This window comes from Odocoileus virginianus, chromosome 1 (genome assembly GCF_023699985.2).
Source record: "Odocoileus virginianus isolate 20LAN1187 ecotype Illinois chromosome 1, Ovbor_1.2, whole genome shotgun sequence".
Taxonomy (NCBI): domain Eukaryota; kingdom Metazoa; phylum Chordata; class Mammalia; order Artiodactyla; family Cervidae; genus Odocoileus; species Odocoileus virginianus.
Window position 1 is genome coordinate 81,149,237 of NC_069674.1, and position 21,246 is coordinate 81,170,482.

The 21,246-nt window shown below is 37.4% G+C and overlaps 1 protein-coding gene across 5 annotated transcripts in view; it reads right to left on the bottom strand.

The window, feature by feature from the left end:
* Positions 1-21,246, bottom strand: part of ELAPOR2 (endosome-lysosome associated apoptosis and autophagy regulator family member 2) — a 210,808-nt gene that overhangs the window by 160,951 nt on the left and 28,611 nt on the right. Inside the window, exon 1 of one of the 5 annotated variants that reach the window (XM_070470059.1) lies at positions 7,824-7,893. The exons of 3 other annotated variants lie outside the window; for them this stretch is intronic. The gene's annotated coding sequence lies outside the window, so the exon portion shown is untranslated. Of the gene's footprint in view, positions 1-7,823; positions 7,894-21,246 lie in introns of those variants that run through there. One more of the 5 variants, XM_070470062.1, reaches the window with a different exon arrangement.

Here is a 21,246-nt window from a genome sequence, read left to right on the forward strand (position 1 = left end):
TTCAGTTTATCTGCCCATTTTTTAATCACATTGCTTTTTTGATGTTGAGTTATGTGAGTTCTCTATACCTTTGGATATTAATCTTTTATCAGATACAAAATTTGTAAATATTTTCTCTCACTCAGTAGGTTGCCATTTCATTTTCTGATGGTCTCCTTTACTCAGCAGAAGCTTTTTAGTTTGACGTGGTCCCACTTACTTATTTTGGTTTTTGATACCGTTGCTTTTAGTGTCAGTCACAAAAGTATCATCTAAGACTGTTGCCAAAGAAATTACCACATATGTTTTCTTCTAGTTTTATGGTTTGGGGCCTTAACATTCAAGTCTTTTATCCATTTTAAGTTAATTTTTGTGTATGGTATAAGATAATGGTCCAGTTGCTTTCTTTTGCATGTGGCTGCCTAGCTTTCCCACCACTATTTACTGAAGCAACTGTTCTTTCTCCAGTGTATAGTCTTGGCACCAATAAAGGCCTTCTTATCAATAGAAGTTCAATTAATAAGTAGAGTGAGTGCCGAAAAATTGATGCTTTTGAACTGTGGTGTTGGCGAAGACTCTTGAGAGTCCCTTGGACTGCAAGGAGATCCAACCAGTCCATCCTAAAGGAGATCAGTCCTGGGTGTTCGTTGGAAGGACTGACACTGAAGTTGAAACTCCAATACTTTGGCCATCTCATGCGAAGAATTGACTCATTGGAAAAGACCCTGATGCTGGGAGGGATTGGGGGCAGGAGGAGAAGGGGACGACAGAGGATGAGATGGCTGGATGGCATCACCGACTCAATGGACATGAGTTTGAGTGAACTCCGGGAGTTGGTGATGGACAGGGAGGCCTGGCGTGCTGCGATTCATAGGGTCGCAAAGAGTCAGACATGACTGAGCGACTGAACTGAACTGAAGTGAATAAGTAGAGAAACAAAAATAACAGCCAGAAAACCATTAATGGTTGCTAAAGTAAGTGGCTAAACATGTTTTTGTTTTGAGGTATAGCTGATTTATAATATTATATTAGTTTCAGATGTATAACATGGGGATTCAAAACTTTTATACACTATACTCCATTTAAAGTCAGTATAAAATATTGACTATATTCCCTGTACTGTACAATATATTCTTGTAGCTTATTTTTTTATACATAGCAGTTCGTATCTAGTAAGTAAAAGTTCAGTGAGAACCAGAATCCTTGGAGTTCAAATGTATCAACACAAAGTACTAATTGATTCCAAGCGGAAATGGTAATTTTAGAGTGGAGGGTCCTGACGATCTTAATCAAATGATCAAAGTTTACAACCTCAATACTGGGGCAAACTGATATCACATGTTTCCTAACATGATGTACAGGGAAGGACATAACATTACATGTGCTATTTGACTCCAGAGCATCCCACAAGCCCAATTCAAGGAATGTTTGACAAAATACTCTTCAGAAATGTCATAATCAATAAAGACAAGACTGAAGAACTATTCCAGAAGGAAGAAGGCGGCAGAGACATGACAAGAAAAGGCAATCTGGAATGCAAGGTTATATATTAATACTAAATTAGGGAGGAAAGTAGCTCCTGGTGGCTCAGACGGGATTTATCCCTGGGTCGGGAAGATCCCCTAGAGAAGACGATTGCAACCCACTTCAGTATTCCTGCCCTGGAAATCCCATGAGCTGAGAAGCCTAGAGGGCTATAGAGTTGCAAAGAGACAAGACCTTGCAACTCTGTCACCACCACATAGCTATAAAGATCATTCTCTGAACTGATGAAATTTGACTATGAACTGTAGATTAGACAGGAATACAATATCAATGCAAGATATCCTTTTTTGATCATTATACTATGGTTGCATCAGGGAAAGATCTTATCCTTAGGAAAGCAACACAGTGCTTCCAAGTTCAAGCAGACAGAGGCAGAGAATAAAACAATTGGAACAAAATGTAAATACTTAGTAAATCTGGATAAAGGGTTTACAGATGTTTCTTGAACTATCTTCTCAACTTTCTTTAAGTTTAAAATAATAAAAGTAATCAGAGAAATATGAGTAAGCCATAGAAAAACTATTTAATAAATAGAAAACAATCAATATACATAGCAAGTAGTACTACACTGAATTTAGTAACTGGAGGAAAACAAACATACCGAATTCAGTGATTCATGAATTCAAAAAATATTTGCATCTCTAATTTTGTTAAGCATTATTGAGTTTAAAAAAAATACTTACAAGACATGAACATTTGTCTTCATTATAGGAAAAATAAGACTAACCAGCACACAAGATGAATTTTGATAATTACTACAATAAAGGTACAAGTTTACCCAGTATGCAGAAAGAGCATTCCACTCAACTAGGGAGATCCTAGGGTGGCTTCACGGAGGAAGGGAAGATTTGATCTATGGGTAGGATTTCAACATACAGAAGAGAAGTAGGGAACAAAGACAAAGATGTTCCACACAGAGGGAACATCATGGCGAAACTCACTGCGGAGCACATGTGGGCTTTACTGCACACATTGTGAGGAGAAAATTTGACTTGGTGTAGAGGGTAAGAGAAGGAGCAGCAGGATAAAGGACTGGAAAAAGTAAGTGTGAAGAAAAATCACATAGGAGTTTTAGATGCCAGAGGTATCTGAATCTAATTTTACACTCAGGGCAATACCCCAGTGTTCTGGGTTTTAGGAACAATGAGGATGGCTATTTCACACAGAAAGTCAGGCAACAGGCTAATCTAACAGTTCAGGTAAGTGGACATAAGTCTGGACCAAGAGAAGGTAGAGAAAGAGAGAGTGGTACCCCTAAATCTTCCTCTGATCATCTCACTTCTAGCCATAAAAAGGCTCAAGGTAACCACCAGCTATCAAGAAAGCTAATAAGCATGAAGTGTGCTCACAAAGCATTTTATAAGTTTATCTTTAAAAGCAGAATATTAAGTCTCCACACTAGAATGAAGAAATTTGTACAGATTCATTAGCTTTTCTGTTTTTCTCCAATTAGCCTAGGAAAGCTTTAAAGAATATCCTTTAAAATTCCAGTGCATAAAACTCTTTTTATAAACACTATCTTTGAAGTCTCATCTCTTTTCAAGTAAACTTTTTTTAATAAAAGAAGAAAAGCCTAAAATCAAAGCATTCATTTATTCAAATCTTTTTTTCTATATTCAGAAAAAAAATCAATGCCTGTGGCTATTGCAAACTTCACAGTAAAATTTACATTTAATATTTCCTACACCACTCCATAGATCATTTTAATTATTATAAACAAATACATTCCTTCCACGTGGGGAGGGGAGCAGGGTGGAATGAAAAGCAAGATTCTTGATACATGCCCCCAACAATAGTTTTGCTAACTTTGCAACTGGAAATCTTTGAAATTAGGATTCAAGTAGTGCTAAGCTTATTTTACAGACATAAATGGAGTAAAACAAAGCTGTAATGCAGGGAGTATCTATAACTTCAACCTGTGCTCATATTATTATAGAACTAAAATGACGGGCTAAATAGGAAAAGGCGCAGCACACTCTCACTTTTGTTTGGGAAAAGCTAGGCTTCCCCAAGGGCTCAGAGGTTAAAGAATCCACCTGCAATGCAGGAGACACAGATTCGATCCCATGGACAGAGGAACCTGGCGGGCTACAGTCCAAAGAGTCACAAAGAATCAGACACAACAGCACAACACAAACACTATTATACATTTCTGTTGAAAGCCACCAAGAACTTTTAACTTGAATTCACTGAGAAATTCTCCTGTTTTTAGGAAATTACAGGAGAGATGAATCTTAGTGTAGAAGAGAGGAGTACTTCATTCTGCTGTCGCCTTTATTATTTCTCTAGGGGATCTTCCTGACCCAGGGATCAAGCCTGCATCTCCTGCACTAGCAGGTAGATTCTTTACCACTGACCCACTGCTGCTGCTAAGTCACTTCAGTCGTGTCCGACTCTGTGCGACCCCATCCCTGTGATTCTCCAGGCAAGAACACTGGAGTGGGTTTCCATTTCCGTCTCCAATGCAGAAAAGTGAAAGTGAAGTCGCTCAGTCATGTCTGACTCTTTGCGACCCCGTGGACTGCAGCCTACCAGGCTCCTCCATCCATGGGATATTCCAGGCAAGAGGACTGGAGTGGGGTGCCATTGCCTTCTCCAACCACTGAGCCACTAGGGAAGGCCTATGCCAATATTACATTGATTTAATTTCTACTGCTTTATGATAAGTCTTGAAATCATGTACTGTGAGTTCTCCAAATTTATTATTTTAAAAACTGTTTTAGTTATTCTAGTTTCTTAGTATTTTCATATGAATTTTAGAATCAGACTGGCACTTTCTATTTTAATAAAACCATTTGGGATTTTGATTGAGATTGCACTGACTAGAGACCAGGGTTTCAGGGTATTAACATCTTAAAAGTACTGAGTCTTCTAATCTATGAACATGGTACTTCTCTCCATTTATTTTGTCCTTAATTTCTCTCTGCAAAGTTTTCTGGTTTCCAGTGTAGAGTTTCTTCACTTAAGGATTTCATATTTTTAATGCAATCATGCAAATTATTTTTTATACATTTCATTTTCTAATTGTTTGTTGCTAAAGAGAAGGGGGGAAAGTGGAAACCGTGACAAATTTTATTTTCTTGGGTTCCAAAATCACTGCGGATGGTGACTGCAGCCAGGAAATTAAAAGACGCTTGCTCCTTGGAAGAAAAGCAATGACAAACTACAGCATATTAAAAAAGCAGAGATATTGCTTTGCCACAGGAGGTCTGTATAGTCAAAGCTATGGTTTTTCCAGTAGTCATGTATGGATATGAGAGTTGGACCATAAAGTAGGCTGAAAAATCAAAGAATTGATGCTTTTGAACTGTGGTGCTAGAGAAGACTCCTGAGAGTTCCTTGTACAGCAAGGAGATCCAACCAGTCAATCCTAAAGGAAATCAACCTTGAATATTCACTGGAAAGACTGATGTTGAAGCTGAAGCTCCAATACTTTGGCCACCTGATGCAAAGAGCAGACTCATTGGAAAAGACCCTGGTGCTGGGAAAGATTGAGAGCAAGAGGAGAAGGGGACGAAGAGGATGAGATGGTCAGATGGCATTTCTAACTCAATGGACATGAGTTTGAGCAAACTACAGGAGATGGTGAAGGACAGGGAAGCCTGGCATGCTGCAGTCCATGGGGTAACAAAGATTTGGACATGACTGAATGACTGATCAACAACAACAACAATATATAGAAATAAAATTGGCTTTTTTATGCTAACTTTGTACCCTGTGACTTTGTTAAATTTAAGGATTTTTGAGGCATTTCCTTTTGTGCTTCCTTCCTTTCTTGGATTTTCTATTTCCATATCCAGTCACTCTGGCAGCCCCAAACTCTGATCTCTTAACTCCTCAGCCCAAGACTGTTGCTTTTTGCTTGAATTTTATATGCAATGACAGAGGATTGACAGTGCCCAGGAAGGAAAAAGTGGATAAATGTGGCCCTCACTCAGTGTGGTTTCTATCTTTCATGAGATGTAGCAAAAACCCTTACACGTGTTGTATTTATTGTCTATTAAAAACTAAATATTACTATATTTAATATAGACACAATTATGAGACATTACATTAAAATTAGGCATTTATAATTTTGCATTGTCCAAATTCATATGAGTAAAATGTTATTTTTATAATAAAGGCTTCTGAAATTCTAAAATGCTGCCACAAAACAAGTTTGCAAATAAACCATGTGGCTGATGCTATACCAAACAATAAAGGACAGAACATTTCCTGGACTGAATTCACCTCTGTAGACTTGAAAATAGCATCCAGCTTTTTACAATGCATAATACTGCTCAACACTTTGATAATATTAAATTCTCACTGACTGATAGTAACAAGTTTCAAAGGAATTCATACTTGAAAACAAGGATTGCTGAAATTTATTTCAAACTCTTTTTAGCAGATTCTAAATACATTTTTTCCAGGTTCAGTGAGTTCTCAAGATTGCCAGTTGGCTTAACTTCAGCACATAAAAAATATGGTCTCATATTATCCAAATTTTACTAATTTGATATCTTGGGAGCTTTCACAGAAGTGCATGGCAACTACCTATAATGAGAAGTGTGGTTGGTTGGTCAATAGGGAGTTGATCATTGAATAAACACGTTATGTCTTACCTTCTCCTCAACAGGACAACATTACAGGTATATTTATAAGACGGGAGGGAAGATAAGAGAAAAAAATAAGAAATAGGGTCTATATATTATAAAATCTAGAATATAACATCTATACTAACTGCATATTATATACTATTGAACAGAAATATAAGCAACAAATGCTAGTCACATACATAATTTTAAGTTCCCTAGTGGCCTGATTATAAAAGTAAAAAGCACAACACAAACAAATGGAAAAATATACAGTGCTCATAGATTGGAAGAATGAATATCATTAAAATGGCATACTACCCAAGGTAGTCTACAGATTCAATGCAATCCCTATCAAATTACCAATGGCATTTTTCACAGAACTAAACAAATTACTTTAAACCTTGTGTGGAAACATGAAAGACCACAAATAGCCAAAACAATCTTGAAAAAGAACAAAGCTAGAGGTATCACATTCCCTGATTTCCAACTATACTACAAAGCTGCAGTCACCAAAACAGGACGATACTGGCACAAAAACAGACACATAGATCAATGAAACAGAAGAGAGTTCAGTAATGAACCCACACATATGGGCAATTCACCTACAACAAAGGAGGTAAGAATATACAATGGAGAAAAGACATCCACTTCAATAAAGTGTTGGGAAAACTGGACAGCCACATGCAAAAGAATCAAATTGGAATACTTTCTCATGCCATATACAAAAATAAGTTCAAAATGACTGAAGACTTAAACATAAGACCTGAGAGCATAAAATTTCTAGAAAAAAACATAGGCAGTATGCTCTTGGACATCACTCTTAACAACATTTTTTGGATATGTCTAATTAGGCAAGGGAAACAAAAGCAAAAATAAACAAACTGGAACCACATCAAACTGAAAAGCTTTTGCACAGTGAAAAACTAATAACAAAACAAAAAAGCAACCTACTGAATGGTTGCATACATTACAAACAATATAACTGCTAAGGGGTTAATATCTAAAATACACCAAAAGTTCATGTAATTCAACATCAAAAAAAGAACTCAATTTAAAAATTGGCAGGGGACCTGAATAGACATTTTTGCAAAGAAGACATACAGATGGCCAATAGACATGTTACAGAAACACAAGTCCATGTGCCTGACACACAGTGAGGCCAAACAATATCAGAATGTCAGAGTTTGGACAGAGAAAGTTTTATTAAGGGCCATGCAAGAAAATGGGTGGGTCATGCCATAAAACCCCCAAACTCTCCAAAAGTTTTTAGCAAAGCCCTTTTCTCCAAAAAAGCGAGGGCCATTGTTAGTTGCTGCAAACTCCTTGATATCAGTCTTTTTTCTTGAGGTCAGGTAATAATGTTCCTTTAAATCTCTACCAAACAAGTGTTATTCTCTGTGCTGTCAAAAAAGCGCAAGGTCCCAAGGCACAACTTTTCCCCTCTGAGGTCCAGGTCCTGACTAAAGGACCTCCGTTGGTGACTCCCTCAGGGACAGGTCCCCAGACCCTGCCCAGCTGTTACTCGCTGAGGGAGCCGGGTGTCCAGGACCCAACTTGCCTTCAGGCTCCTCAGGCCACCCAAATGAAGATTGCTGCTGCTATTAGGTCACAGGACAGGGGGGAGAGATTCTCTGCTGCCTCAAGGCCTGGGCCAAGGCCAGTGGGTGACCCTGGCGAGCAGGTGAGCTGGAGGGCTCAGAGAGGCCAGGATCTGTCTCTTACCTCACTCTCCACCTGAAGACCACCACTCCATCAACCATTGGCTGAATGCCTCACTAACGGTCGCTCCTTGACAGTTGGTAGCTTGTGGGAGGAGCCCACTGCAGTGCTGACCAATGACTGAGCGCACCCATTGTCTCCTAACACAGTGCAAAGTAATGGTGTACAGCAGACAGCCTTGTGCTAAGGGCTGCCCTTCACCGCACTCTGTTACAAGGTGAGGTGGAGGGTCCCAGGAAGAAGGCTGGGATCCGCCTTTTACCTAACTCTCTACCAGATGATCACCAGCTGGGTGAACGGGCCCACTAACAGCCACTCATTGACAGCTGGTTGCTTGTGGGAGGGCCCCACTGCAGCATCAATCAATGGCTGAGCAGGACCACTAATGGTCCCCTGGTGGTAACGGATGCCTCCTAATGGGGTGCAGGGTAATGGCGCACAGCAACAGCAGCGTGCTAAGGGCTGCACTCAGCCACGTTCTATTACAGACTCACAAAAAAGATGCTCATATCACTAATTATCAGGGAAATGCAAATCAAAACCACAATGAGATACCACGTCACACCTGTCAGAATGGACATTATCAAGAAGACAATAATAAGTTAGGCTGAGAATGTGGGGGAAAAGGAGCCCTCTAACACTGTTGGTGAGAATGTAAAATGGTTCAGCCACTATGTGTAACAGTATAGAGGTTCCTCAAAAAAACTAAAGATAGAACTGCCATACAACCCAGCAAATCCATTCCTGGTATTTATACAAAGAAAATGAAAATACTAATTCAAAAAGATATGTGCATGCCTATGTTCATTGCAGCACTATTCACACTACCCAAGATAAGAAAGCCATAAAAAGAAGGTACTCTTGGCATTTGCAACAGCATGAATGGATCTAGACAGTATTACACTAAATGAAACAAATCAGACTGAGAACAACAAATACCACATGATTTCACTTATATGTGAAATCTTAAAATGAACATTACAAAAGAGAAATAAACTCATAAATATGGAGAATAAACAGGTGGATGCCAGAGAGGAGGGAGGTGGGAGGATGAATGGAACAGGTGAGGAAGAATAAGAGGTACAAACATCCAGTTATAAAGACAAATGAGTTATAAGGATGTTCTTTAAAATGATAAAAAGGTAAAAAACAGTTAAAATTAATTATGATATATTTATCCTATCCTAGTATCATTTAAAGACATAATCACATAAAGTATTAATGAGAATCTACACTCTTTTGTTTATACTAAGCCATCTAAATCCAGACTGTATTCTACACTGACATCATGTCTCAGTTTGGACTGCTCACATTTCCAGTAGTCAACAGCAACATGTGGCTAGTGGCTACAGTATTAAAAAGAGCTATACTTTCTACATGAAATCAGTGAGTTATATCATGCCTCTCTATCCTGAGCAAGGATCATTTTTTTCATTTAGGATGTGAAAACACTCTGAACACATACTACACTGCAACAAAAATATGATGGGAGCAAAATCTAATGTAGGCAAGGATGAAAAGAACATTCCAACCGGAATGAACAAAGAATAACAAAAGTCTTATCTGAAATGGATCCACTAGCAGAAGGTAGCACTAAATCTGCAATTGTTCACAGCAGAGCAGAAAATTTACACCGCATGGTACTGCTGAACAGACCAAAGAGTGAGGCACTAGACTAAAGGCCAAGAAATTTAATAACTGAAATATCCTCCGGAAAACTGACCACAAAAAAAATGTTAAAGCTGGTCTGAAAAGGAATGAATTCAAGCTCAAAATTATGCAAATATGGTAAAGATGCCATTGAACTGGGCTCAAAGAAGTCTTTGGTCATCTAAGGGCTGGCTTAAGCCTTTCCAGAGACTTCAGAAGGCAGTACAAACTTCATACTCTCCCTCTACTGCAATTCACAGTGCCAGCATCTCAAAAGGAAGCTCCAGCACAGGTCTGCCGCCCCAGTTTTTACATCTGGTATCCAGTTCTGGGGCCCACTGCACAGGGGATGCTCCTTGATGGCCTGGCTCTGAAACTGGCAGGCTTGCATTCTTGGTCCCACAGGACTGTAACAATCAGAGAGGTCTTGGAAGTCTAACAGCCTCAAGGCGCTGTTTAGACAGCTGACTGTAACACACCCCGACCTTAGTCTGAGAAGCAGGCTTCAGGTCTGGAACACATCTAAAGACCAAAAGATACTTTCAGAGAACACAGGCCTGGGAATGCCCTCTTTCTGCTGTCTACTTTGCCACGGCTCACTGGTACCTCCCTGAAAAGAGCTTATACACTCTTCCAGAGGCCCAGTTTTTGCAGCTGCCCCACAGGGGACCCCCTCTGATCACCCAACCTGGAGACCAGCAGGATTTATGACTGTGGTCCCACAAGACTGGATATATTTGTAAAAGTTGCTGTTTGATGGTCTAACTTCCAGTCAGCCTGAAACTAGATGCCAACTGAGATCCCTCCGTTTGGACCATTGACAGGAGTTGGCACATCCTAACTCACTGGGAGTTATTAACAATAAATTAAATTGCTTGGAAGATCACAAAGGTTTGTGAGACAAACAGGATCTAGAGAAAACTTGAACAATAAGTTTCATTTCCTCCACAAGGCCACTCCTCCAAGACTTGGAGAGGCAGCTGTTTCACCTAATAGAAACAAACACACAGAAACAAGTGCAAGAGTCAAGAAATGTTTGGCAAACTTCCTCATCAGCTCTGCCATTACTCTAAGCTACTTAGCTTGTGTTTCTAGACCTGAACATCTAGTCTTTTAAGAAGAAGTTAATGTTCCTATAAGCAGCAATGTATGCAAAAATGACCAAGATTACTATCAGAGTTTTTATACAATCACCAAAAGGAGAAGAAGAAAAAAAAGAGCTAAAAATGTTAACCCAAGGTTGAGTTATCCTCCTCACTAATTGATGGCAAAAAAAAAAAAAAAAAATTGACATTCTGAATCATCACATACACCATGGAAAACAATGTTAACAAAAGGCTCTGAGTCAGAAGGGAAGTGGCTGTCACAAAGGTAATGTACTGAAGTCCCTCTCTCATTTTCACACTCATATTTATTGAGGTTAACTCATATCTACAAACTATTCTTAATCATTCTACGAGTGTGGTTTTCTGCTTCCTCCTAAAACTCGAGGTTTTCCCTACTTTACAGGAGCATCAGGAAAGGGAAGAAGAGGGTTAATAACTTAAAGCTGCAATACTAAGAAGTACCAGCAGAGATGAAGTGAAGGCAGAGCAGGTGATAAAGAAGATAATGATGACAAACTAGGGGTACAGAGTGGGGATAGAAATGACAGATTCTCAAAGAAATGTTGGATTAACTTCATAAGCATCTTCATAATGATGAGCCTACAACATCAAGATAAGTTGAAATTAAGTTCAATCCTATTTTATGTTTTAGAAGTTCTACCAAAAAGAGTTACAGTAGGTTCTCATTATTTACAGATTCCTCACTTGCAAATTCTCCTACTCACCAAAATTTGTCTGTAGCCCCCAAATCAAAATTCATGGCACTTTGCCAATCATTCACAGATATGGACAAGATGGCAACAATTTTAATCATCCAATACACATCTTCCCAGCTGAGGTCAAAAAAGATGATGCTCTGCCTTCCTGTTTCAGCTGTCATACGTAATTAAGTGTTCTTCTCATAGTATATGTTGTGACAAGTTTTTGTGATTTGGGCTTTATATGAGCTCAGATGGTAAAGAATCTACCTATAGTGCAGGAGACCCAGGTTTGACCCCTGGGTTGGGATGATCCCCTGGAGGAAGAAATGGCAACCCACTCTAGGATTCTTGCCTGGAGAATTCCATGGACAGAGGAGCCTGATGGTGGTCCCCCTGGGTTGGGATGATCCCCTGGAGGAAGAAATGACAACCCACTCTAGGATTCTTGCCTGGAGAATTCCATGGACAGAGGAGCCTGATGGTGGTCCATGGGGTCTCAAAGACTGAGAGACGACTGAACGACTAACACACATAAACACACACGAGTAATTTTGCCCTTTAAAATGGGCCCCAACCACCAGGCTGAAAGTACTGGCCAGTGTTCCTAGAAAGTTGTGATGTGCTATACAGAGAAAGCTTCAGGAATGAGTTATAGTGTTATTAGCCATGAAGTCAATACTAATGAGTTAACGATATATATTAAACAAAATGTCTTTAAGTGGAAACACCCATAAAACAAAGTAGGGTGGAGAGAGGACAAGTGTAGACTGCATGAGCAGCTGGACAGCTTCACATGACCACCATGGCATGTGCCCTACCCTGAGCCATGCAACCCTCCAGGCATATGTGCTTCACACCGTGGCAATGGCTGCTACAGCTGAGATGAAAGCTCAGCTGTGAGACACAGAGGTGGCTCAGACCCGAAGCAGGCAGAGCAGGACAGGGGCAGCCATTCCTGGTGCATACCTCGGCAGCACATCAGAAGCACTACCAATCTCTGTCTGTGGCCAGACCACCACAGCCTGCACCCCAACCAAGCTGAGTGCCTGCATCAATCCTTCTTGTCCTTCTGCTGCCCTCTGGGTCAAAACAAATTCAAGAGAACAGAACTGACATCAAGCATTTTTTCCAAACACAATAAGAAACTGGTAATCAAATATAAGAAAAGTGGGAAACTAAATAACGAACTACTAAAAAAAGCCAGTGGGTCAGTGAAAAAAATCAAAAAGGAAATTGAAAATATCTCAAGACAACTGTAAATGGACACACAACTTTCCAAAATCTATGCAATGCAACAAAAGCAGCTCTAAGAATGAAAATAAAATAGAGGCCTTCCTCAAGAAACAAGAAAAATCTTGAATAAATAACCTAACCTATCATCTAATAAAATTATAAAAAGAATAAAGCCCAAAGTCAGCAGAAAGAAGGAAACAATAAAGATCAGATGGGAAATAAATGAAATAGAGACCAAAAAAAAAAAGAAAGAAAAGAAAAGATCAATGAAACCAGAGCTGGAGCTTTGAAAAGATAAAACTGATAAAACTTTAGTCAGCTCATCAAGAAGAAAAGAGAGAAGACCCAAATAAACAAAATGAAAAATGAAAAGAAAAAATAAGAACTGATAACACACAGATACCAAAAATCATAAAAGAATTCAACAATTACATGCCAACAAATTGAACAACCTAGGGGAAATGAACAAATTCCTAGAAATATACAATCTTTCAACACTGAATCAGGAAGAAATAGACAACCTGAAAAGACCAGTCATTAGTAGTGAAATTGAATTTGTACTTAACCAAAAAAAAATTTTCCAGCAAACATAAGTGCACAGTCAGACAACATCACAGGGGAATTCTACCAAACATATAAAGAAGAGCTAACACCTATCCTTCTCAAACTATTCCAAAAACTTAAAAAGGATGTAATACTTTCAAATTTATTTTGTGAGGCCAACATTACTGTGATGCCAAAGCCAGACAAAGACACTAAAAAAAAAAAAAAGGAATTACAGGGCAATTATCTCTGGTAAGCATAAATGTAAAAATGTACAAGTCCTCAACAAAATATAAGCAAATAAAATTCAACAATATAAAAAGGAACCATATACCACAATCAAGCAGAATTTATTCCAGGGATACAGGGTGGTTCAATATTCACAAATTAATCAGTATGACACACCATATTGACAAAGGCAAGGATAAAAAAATCACATGATCATTTCAACAAATGCAGATAAAGCAGATGACAAAAATCAAAACCCATTCATGATCAAAACTCTCATCAAAGATAAAGACCAATACAGTATACTAACACATATATATGGAATTTAGAAAGATGGTATCGATAACCCTATATGAAAAACAGAAAAAGAGACACAGATGTACAGAGCAGACTTTTGGACTCTGTGGGAGAAGGCAAGGGTGGGATGTTTCAAGAGAACAGCATCGAAACATGTATATTATCTAGGGTGAAACAGATCATCAGCCCAGGTTGGATGCACGGGACAAGTGCTCGGGCCTGGTGCACTGGGAAGACCCAGAGGGATCGGGTGGAGAGGGAGGTGGGAGGGGGGAACGGGATGGGGAATACATGTAAATCCATGGCTGATTCAGGTCAATGTATGACAAAAACCACTACAATACTGTAAAGTAATTAGCCTCCAACTAATAAAAATAAATGGAAGAAAAAGAAAATTTTAAAAAACTCATCAAAGTTAATAAAGATAGAACACTTATCAACATAATAAAGGTCATTTATGACAAACCCACACTAACATCATACTCAACAGTGAAAAGATGAAAACCTTTCCTATTAAATCAGGAACAAGACAAGGATGCACTTTTGTCACTTTTATTTAATACATTATTGGAAGCCCTTGTCACAGCAATCAGACAAGAAAAAGAAAAGGTACCCAAATTTTTTCCCAAAGAGAAAAGTGTCACTATTCACAGATGACTTGATGCTTTATATAGAAAACCCTGAAGTCTTCACCCAAAACTATTAGATTGATAAATTAATTCAGTAAAGTTACAGGATACAAAATATACAGAAATCTGTTGCTTTTCTATATACTAATAATGAATTATCAAAAAGAGAAAGCAAGAAAACCATCCTTTTTAAAATTACATTTAAAAAGAATAAAAAAACCTAGGAATCAACTTCCCGAGGAAATGAAAGATGTATATTCTGAAAACTATGAACCATTGATGAAAGAATTTGAAAATGGAAATATACCCCATGTTCTTGAAATGTAAGAACTGATAATATTAAAATATCCATACTACTCAAATCAATATACAGATTTAAAGCAATGCCTATCAAAATATCCATGACATTTCTCACAGATTAAGACAAATAATCCCAAGATTTATAGAACCACAAAAGGTCCTGAATTGCCAAAGTCATATTGAGAAAAAGGAACAAGATGGAGGTATCATGCTTCCTGACTTTATACTGTGAATCCATAGTAATCAAAACAGCAAGGTACAGGCACAAAAGCAGACACAAACCAATGGATTAGAGAACCCAGCAATAAAACCACACACATATGCTCGATTAATCTATGACAAAGGAGGTAAGAATATACCATGGAGAAAAGGCAGTCTCTTCAATAAGTGGTGCTGGGAAAACGGGACAGCTACATGCAAAAGAATGAGATGAGAACATTTCCTTACACTATATACAAAAATAAACTCAAAATGGATTAAAGACCTAAACGTAAAACCTGAAACCATAAAACTCCTAGAAAAGAACTTAGGCAGAACACTCTTTGACATCAATTGTAGCAATATTTTTGGATCTGTCTCAAGGCAAAAGAAATAAAAGCAAAAGTAAACAAATGGGACCTTATTAAACTTAAAAGCTTTTGCACAGCAAAGGAAACCATCAACAAAAAAAAGACAATCTACTGAATGGGAGAAAAAATTGCAAATTATATGATCAATAAGAGGTTAATATCCAAAACATATAAACAGGTCATATAATTCAATATCAAAAACAACTCGATTAAAAGATGGGCAGAAGCCTGAGCAGTCATTTTTTTCAAAGAAGATTTGATAGTCAATAGGTTGGTAACTGCAACACTTTTAAAGATCACTGGACACAAATAGGACATCTCATTTAGAAGTTCTCTGACACAAGTTTCAATCCCAGCTCTTTCCTGCTGTCTGCCTAAAGTCTTTCCAACAAACATGAACTACTCAATTATTACTTCACTAGTACCCATTTCAAACCGTTCAAAAATAAAATTTTTCTAATATCAACATCCCTTTATTGTTTCAGAGTGAGTACTTTACACAAGTTTTCTTAAAGTAGGTTGTCTGTTGACCGGCCGCAGTGGCCAGTTTCTTAATTAAAGCAGTGGACGTAACAGCAACAACTTCCCTTTCTTGGCAGCAAATCCCTCTGAAGGTGTGATTACTCTCACACTCTCAAGCTGCTCCTAAATTAGAGCTATCTGTGCTTCACCGTTCACAGTGAAGCTGAAACCTGAGACAAACAAGTCTAAACAAACAAAAGCAGACAGAAAACTCTTTTTTAACCTTCAAGAGGTAGAGATTTCTCAATGATAAGAATGACACCTTTATTTTAGGGTTAGGTGGATAGGAATACTTGAGCCCCAAACCATTAACATAACTTTGTTCTTGGAATAAAACTATTTATCAGTGATAAAATTATAAAGATCTAAGAAAATAATGAAAAGACTCACATGGAAAGGAACACAACATAGTCAGAAATCATAGAAAATTGCAAGGCAATGCCCAAATAATTTACAGTTCATGTTTCAATTGCTTTTGTCAGTTATAGAAGAATTGACCCTACTGAGTTACCTGCTACAACATATCACGTGACTCTCCTGAGCCACGGAGCCTATCCTCTCTCCATCCCTATTATATAGAACAGCAGCTGCAAAGAGTGGGCTCTTCAAGTCCATGGGAAAGGAGAAGGTAGAAGTTTAGAACAAGGTGAGCAGTGATCATCAGGAAAACAGTAACACCATCAGTAAAAACTTTCCTAAATGTCAAACAGGACCAGGCATGGTCAGAAGAATGGAAACCACCAAACACCTGCCCTCCAAAAGTAACCAAAAAAAAAAAAAAATCAAATTTCCAACAAGAAAACAAAAAGCAAATCTTCTAGAATTCCTATCCCACTGAACTTCTCAATTTTATTTTCCACAGGAAGGAAAATAAATTAGACTGTAAGATGAATTGCCAGAAAGAGAGCTACAGAAAGATAAACAATGTCTTTACAATGAAGAGAAATTTTTATTTCATCTATTAAATTTGAAAAGATATCTAGTGTAGACTTCTACATTCCTGACAATCTCATTTCTCAAAAAAAAAAAATTGTAAGGTTCAGAAATTGGATACATTCCACTTTCAGGAATTTGTCCTAAGGAAATATCTAAAGATAAATATCTAGATAGAGAAAAGATAGAGCTACAACAATGTTTATTACATAACTGTAATATCCAAAGTGGAAAACATTCTAAATGATTGACAATGGGGAATTGCTGCAATATATTTTGATGCATCCACACAGAGGAATTCTGTTCACTCATTACAAACTGTGTATATCTTCCCCGATACAGTATGGTTTGAGATGATAAGTGTAACACAATTCCATCTTTATAAAAATGCATGAATGACTACACATATACAGAATGTATGCATGCTAAGTCACTTCAGTCATGTCCAACTCTTTGAGACCGTAGGGACTGTAGCCTGTCAGGCTCCTCTGCCCATGGGATTCTCCAGGCAAGAATACTGGAGTGGGTTGCCATGACCTCCTCCAGGGAATCTTACCAACCCAGACATGGAACCCACATCTCTTACATCTCCTGCATTACAGGCAGGTTCTTTACCACTAGCGCCACCTGGGAAGCCCATATATATGGAGTGGATATACACAAAAGCATTAATGTAATCATCCTAGTATGTTTGGCTTTCTTTTATTTCCTGATCTCTTTTATAATAAACATGTATTATTTTTATACAAAGAAAAAAAGAGATCATTCAGAAGTAAAATACAAAAACAAACAGATAAAGACTAAATGACTTCTCATTAACATCTTCAGCCTGCAGTAAACAGATGGTCCATTTCATACCACCGGAAAAGTCACTTCCCATTCTGACATTTAATGCAAGAAAAACACTAAATGCTTACCTAGGTTGCCATCGATTCATACAATTTGTTTTCCTAAGATGCAAGAATATTTTACCTGTGTGTGATAAATCAATTGAGATGGCTAAGAAATGAGGTGTTCTAGTTAAATGATCTTCAAAGGGTAAAAACAATTCCCCTCAGCAATGAATCAGTTCAATTTTCTGTAGAGGCAGATAAAGTATAATGAACAAAATTCAATCTGTCTTTGATGAATGAGGATATGAGTACCTCAAAAGTCCATGCAAGTTATGAGACTCTGGCCACAGAGAAACCATAGAGAAAAGACTAAGTGAATTTGTTCTGACTGCAGCATATGCCATGGAAATGAGTTCCCTGAATGAATTCCAGACGTACCCTGTTTTCTTGCAATCTATGTCTGTCTCTAAAGCGTAACACAGAAGATCCTCGGCTGATGGTACATAAAGCTTCCAACATGTAAATCCATGGCTGATTCATGTCAATGTATGGCAAAAACCACTACAATATTGTAAAGTAATTAGCCTCCAATGAATAAAAATAAATGGAAAAAAAAAAGCTTCCAGTTAATGGCAGTCTTTTTCTAAGTCACTGAAGAAAGTTAGTATACAGCAAAATAAATACTGAGACAAGAAGCCTTTGTAAACAATATGTAAGTTTTAAGCCACATTCATTCAAGACAGTATAGGATTTTTGCTCATTATCAAAATCATACACAAATCACTTAAAGACTTGGGGAAAAAATTTGAGGAAGGCAGAAACCAAAAAATCAAAGAATGATAGATATCACTACATAAAGACTTCTAAGTTCCCTCTGACCAAAATACAACAGACAAAATGAGGAGACAAATAGCAAACTAGGAAAAACATTTGTAACAGATTGTGAAGACTAATATCTTCATTATATATTTTTTAAAATTCTAATTATTAAGAAAAAGACAAATTCACATAAGGCCATGAAGCAGGCATTCAAAAAAGGATGAACACAGTAAATATGATAAAATGTTTTATGTGAATAGAAATAAAAGTGTAGTAATAAATATAATTTTTATTAAAATGACAATGATTATGAAGTTTTTTAATGTACAAAAAAAAGAGGAAACAGACACTGAAATACTGCTGGTAGGAATGTAAATCAGTCTAACATTTCTGGAAGGAAATTTGGCAATACACGTCAAAAGCTTTAAAAATATTTACTCTGACAAAACAGTTATATTCCTAAGATTGTTTTTATCCTTAGAAAAGTAACTAAGCACTATTTGACAAAAAATAAAGGGATACTCATCATGGCATTACTTAAAATAGGGATCCAAAGCTAAGCTTTAATCACTGAAGAGATTGGCAAAATAAATTCTGCTTATTAAAAATTATGATGTACTAGAATATTTATAGAAATCAGAAAATATTTTGAAATGTTAGATGGTAAATACTTCCATAAAATGGAATGCATAATAAGATTTCCAGTTTTTCTCTTTCAAGAAAACATTTTTTTACACAGTTGTTTTCGTGTATATATGCATGTCCATATTTTCTAAATTTTCTAAAAGAAACCTCTGTTGACAGAAGAAACTATTTTTAATAAAAATAATTCATGACAGCACTATTTACAATTGCCAGAGTACAGAAACATCCCAGGTGCCAATCAGTGGATGAATGAATACACAAATTATAATACATATATATCATAGAATATTAGTCAGCCACAAAAAGGAATGAAGTACTGATGCATGCTACGATGTCAGTGAACCTCCAAAACATTATGCTAAGTCAAAGAAGCTAAATACTGAAGGTTACATATTATATGATTCCATTTACATGAAATACCCAGAATAAATAAATTCATAGAAACATAGTGCAGGTTGGTGGTTGCCCAAGCTGCAGGGACAGGGGAAACATGAATATGCACAGAGGTTTACTCTGGAATGACAGAAACATTTATTAACTAGATAGAGGACGCAGTTACACAAGATTGTGAATATACTAAATGCCACTGAACTGTTCACTTTAAAACAGTTAATTTTATGTTTGCAAATGTCACCACAATACTTATTTTTAAAATTTAAGAAAACAGTAGAGAAAAAAAAAAGAAAATCCCCTAATCATTATATTCCTCTTTAAAATTTACCAAACTATTTCAGTCACTTGATACTCTAAGAGACCATTACTTCAACCAGTGAACCCCAGGTAGGCTAATTTGTCTGTCCACTAGTCCTTCACTCACTATTTTTATTACACAAATATTAATAGCTAACACAAATATGGTACTTACTATGAGTTGTTCTAAAGAGTTCACATACATTAATTATACTGAATCATCACAGCAGCTCTGTGAGGTAAGTATTGTGATTATTAGTGTTACTTATTATTATCTCTACAAATGACAGAGACATAGACTGACTTGCTCAAGGGACAGCCAGTAAGTGACAGGATTGGGACTTAAACCCAACTAGACTGCCTGCAGAGTCCTCACTCTGAAGTGCTTCAACTGGCGTGTCCTACTTCCTCAAAGAATCCATGGGTCTTGACAGAAAAATTAGAGGTAAGAGTGCAAATTAGGGGGGAAACTATCCATGAGCTTTCCATTACAGGGATCATCACTGTAAATCTGTTGCACATTTTTTCCAAGTCAACATATATATCTATATACCTACAACCAAATCGGCATAACATCTTTCTTAGCCTGTTGTGCTCAGTCGTTTCTGACTCTTTGCAACCTTATGGACTGGAGCCCGCCAGGTTCCTATGTCCAAGGGATTAACCTGCTTAATTTATTGTAAACTTTTTCCATGTAAATAATTATGCTGCTATCTCATCACATTTAATGGTCCCATGGTATTCCATTTAATAGAAGAAACAACCTATTTAACCAGCCATCTATTAAATATTTGGGTTGTTTATGAATAATGCTGAGATGAACCACATAATCCACACATCATTGTTCAGTTAACCAACTTACTTAAGAGAATTACAGAAGTAGGTATAAAATACTTGGTGAGAACATGCTTCAAAGCTCTTAACAAATATTACCCAACTGTTTCTAGAAAGTATTTAACAGTTTACAATCTCATTTGTAGGTTATTAGAGTAACTTCTCTTGTCACACTTCTTTGTCGGAATTTTGAGATATATTCTATCTTATGAACCTAAGGATCATTTCATTCCCTACTGTATCTCTCCAACAGACACACACTTTCAGTGGCAGGAAACTATATTTGAATCTTAGAGGATTCTTTTTAAAGTATAGATCAATTTGTAGAGCATAGACATCTTTACAATGCTGAGCCTCTTTGCTTAAAACTATGGTATAAATCTGTTCAGGAGTGATTCTTAAAAAATACGCCTGTGTGGCATGATCATTTTCAATGAAAAAGCAAGGTCTCAGCAGTTGAAGGCCATACATCAGTGACTGAACTAACAAGAATTAAAATAAAAAGCAAATTCCGCTCAAGCCTGTCTCACATCACTAACATGTGACTCTTTTCCTACAGAAAAACCCTAGGCTAGCTGTCTTGGATTTAACTGATGAGATTAAGTCCTTCTTATTCTGTTGTTGTTTAGTTGCTAAGTTGTGTCCAACCTTTTTGGTACCCCATGGACAGTAGCCTACCTGGCTCCTCTGTCCACGTGACTTCCGAGACAAGAATACTGGAGTGGGTAGACATTCCCTTCTCCAGGGCATCTTCCCAATCCAGGGAATGAACTTGAGTCTCCTGCACTGCAGGCAAATTCTTTACCATCTAAGTCACCAGGGAAGCCCTATATGTTGAAAAGTGAAAGTAAAAATGTTAGTGACTCAGTGGTAACTGACAGTGGTGTCTGACTG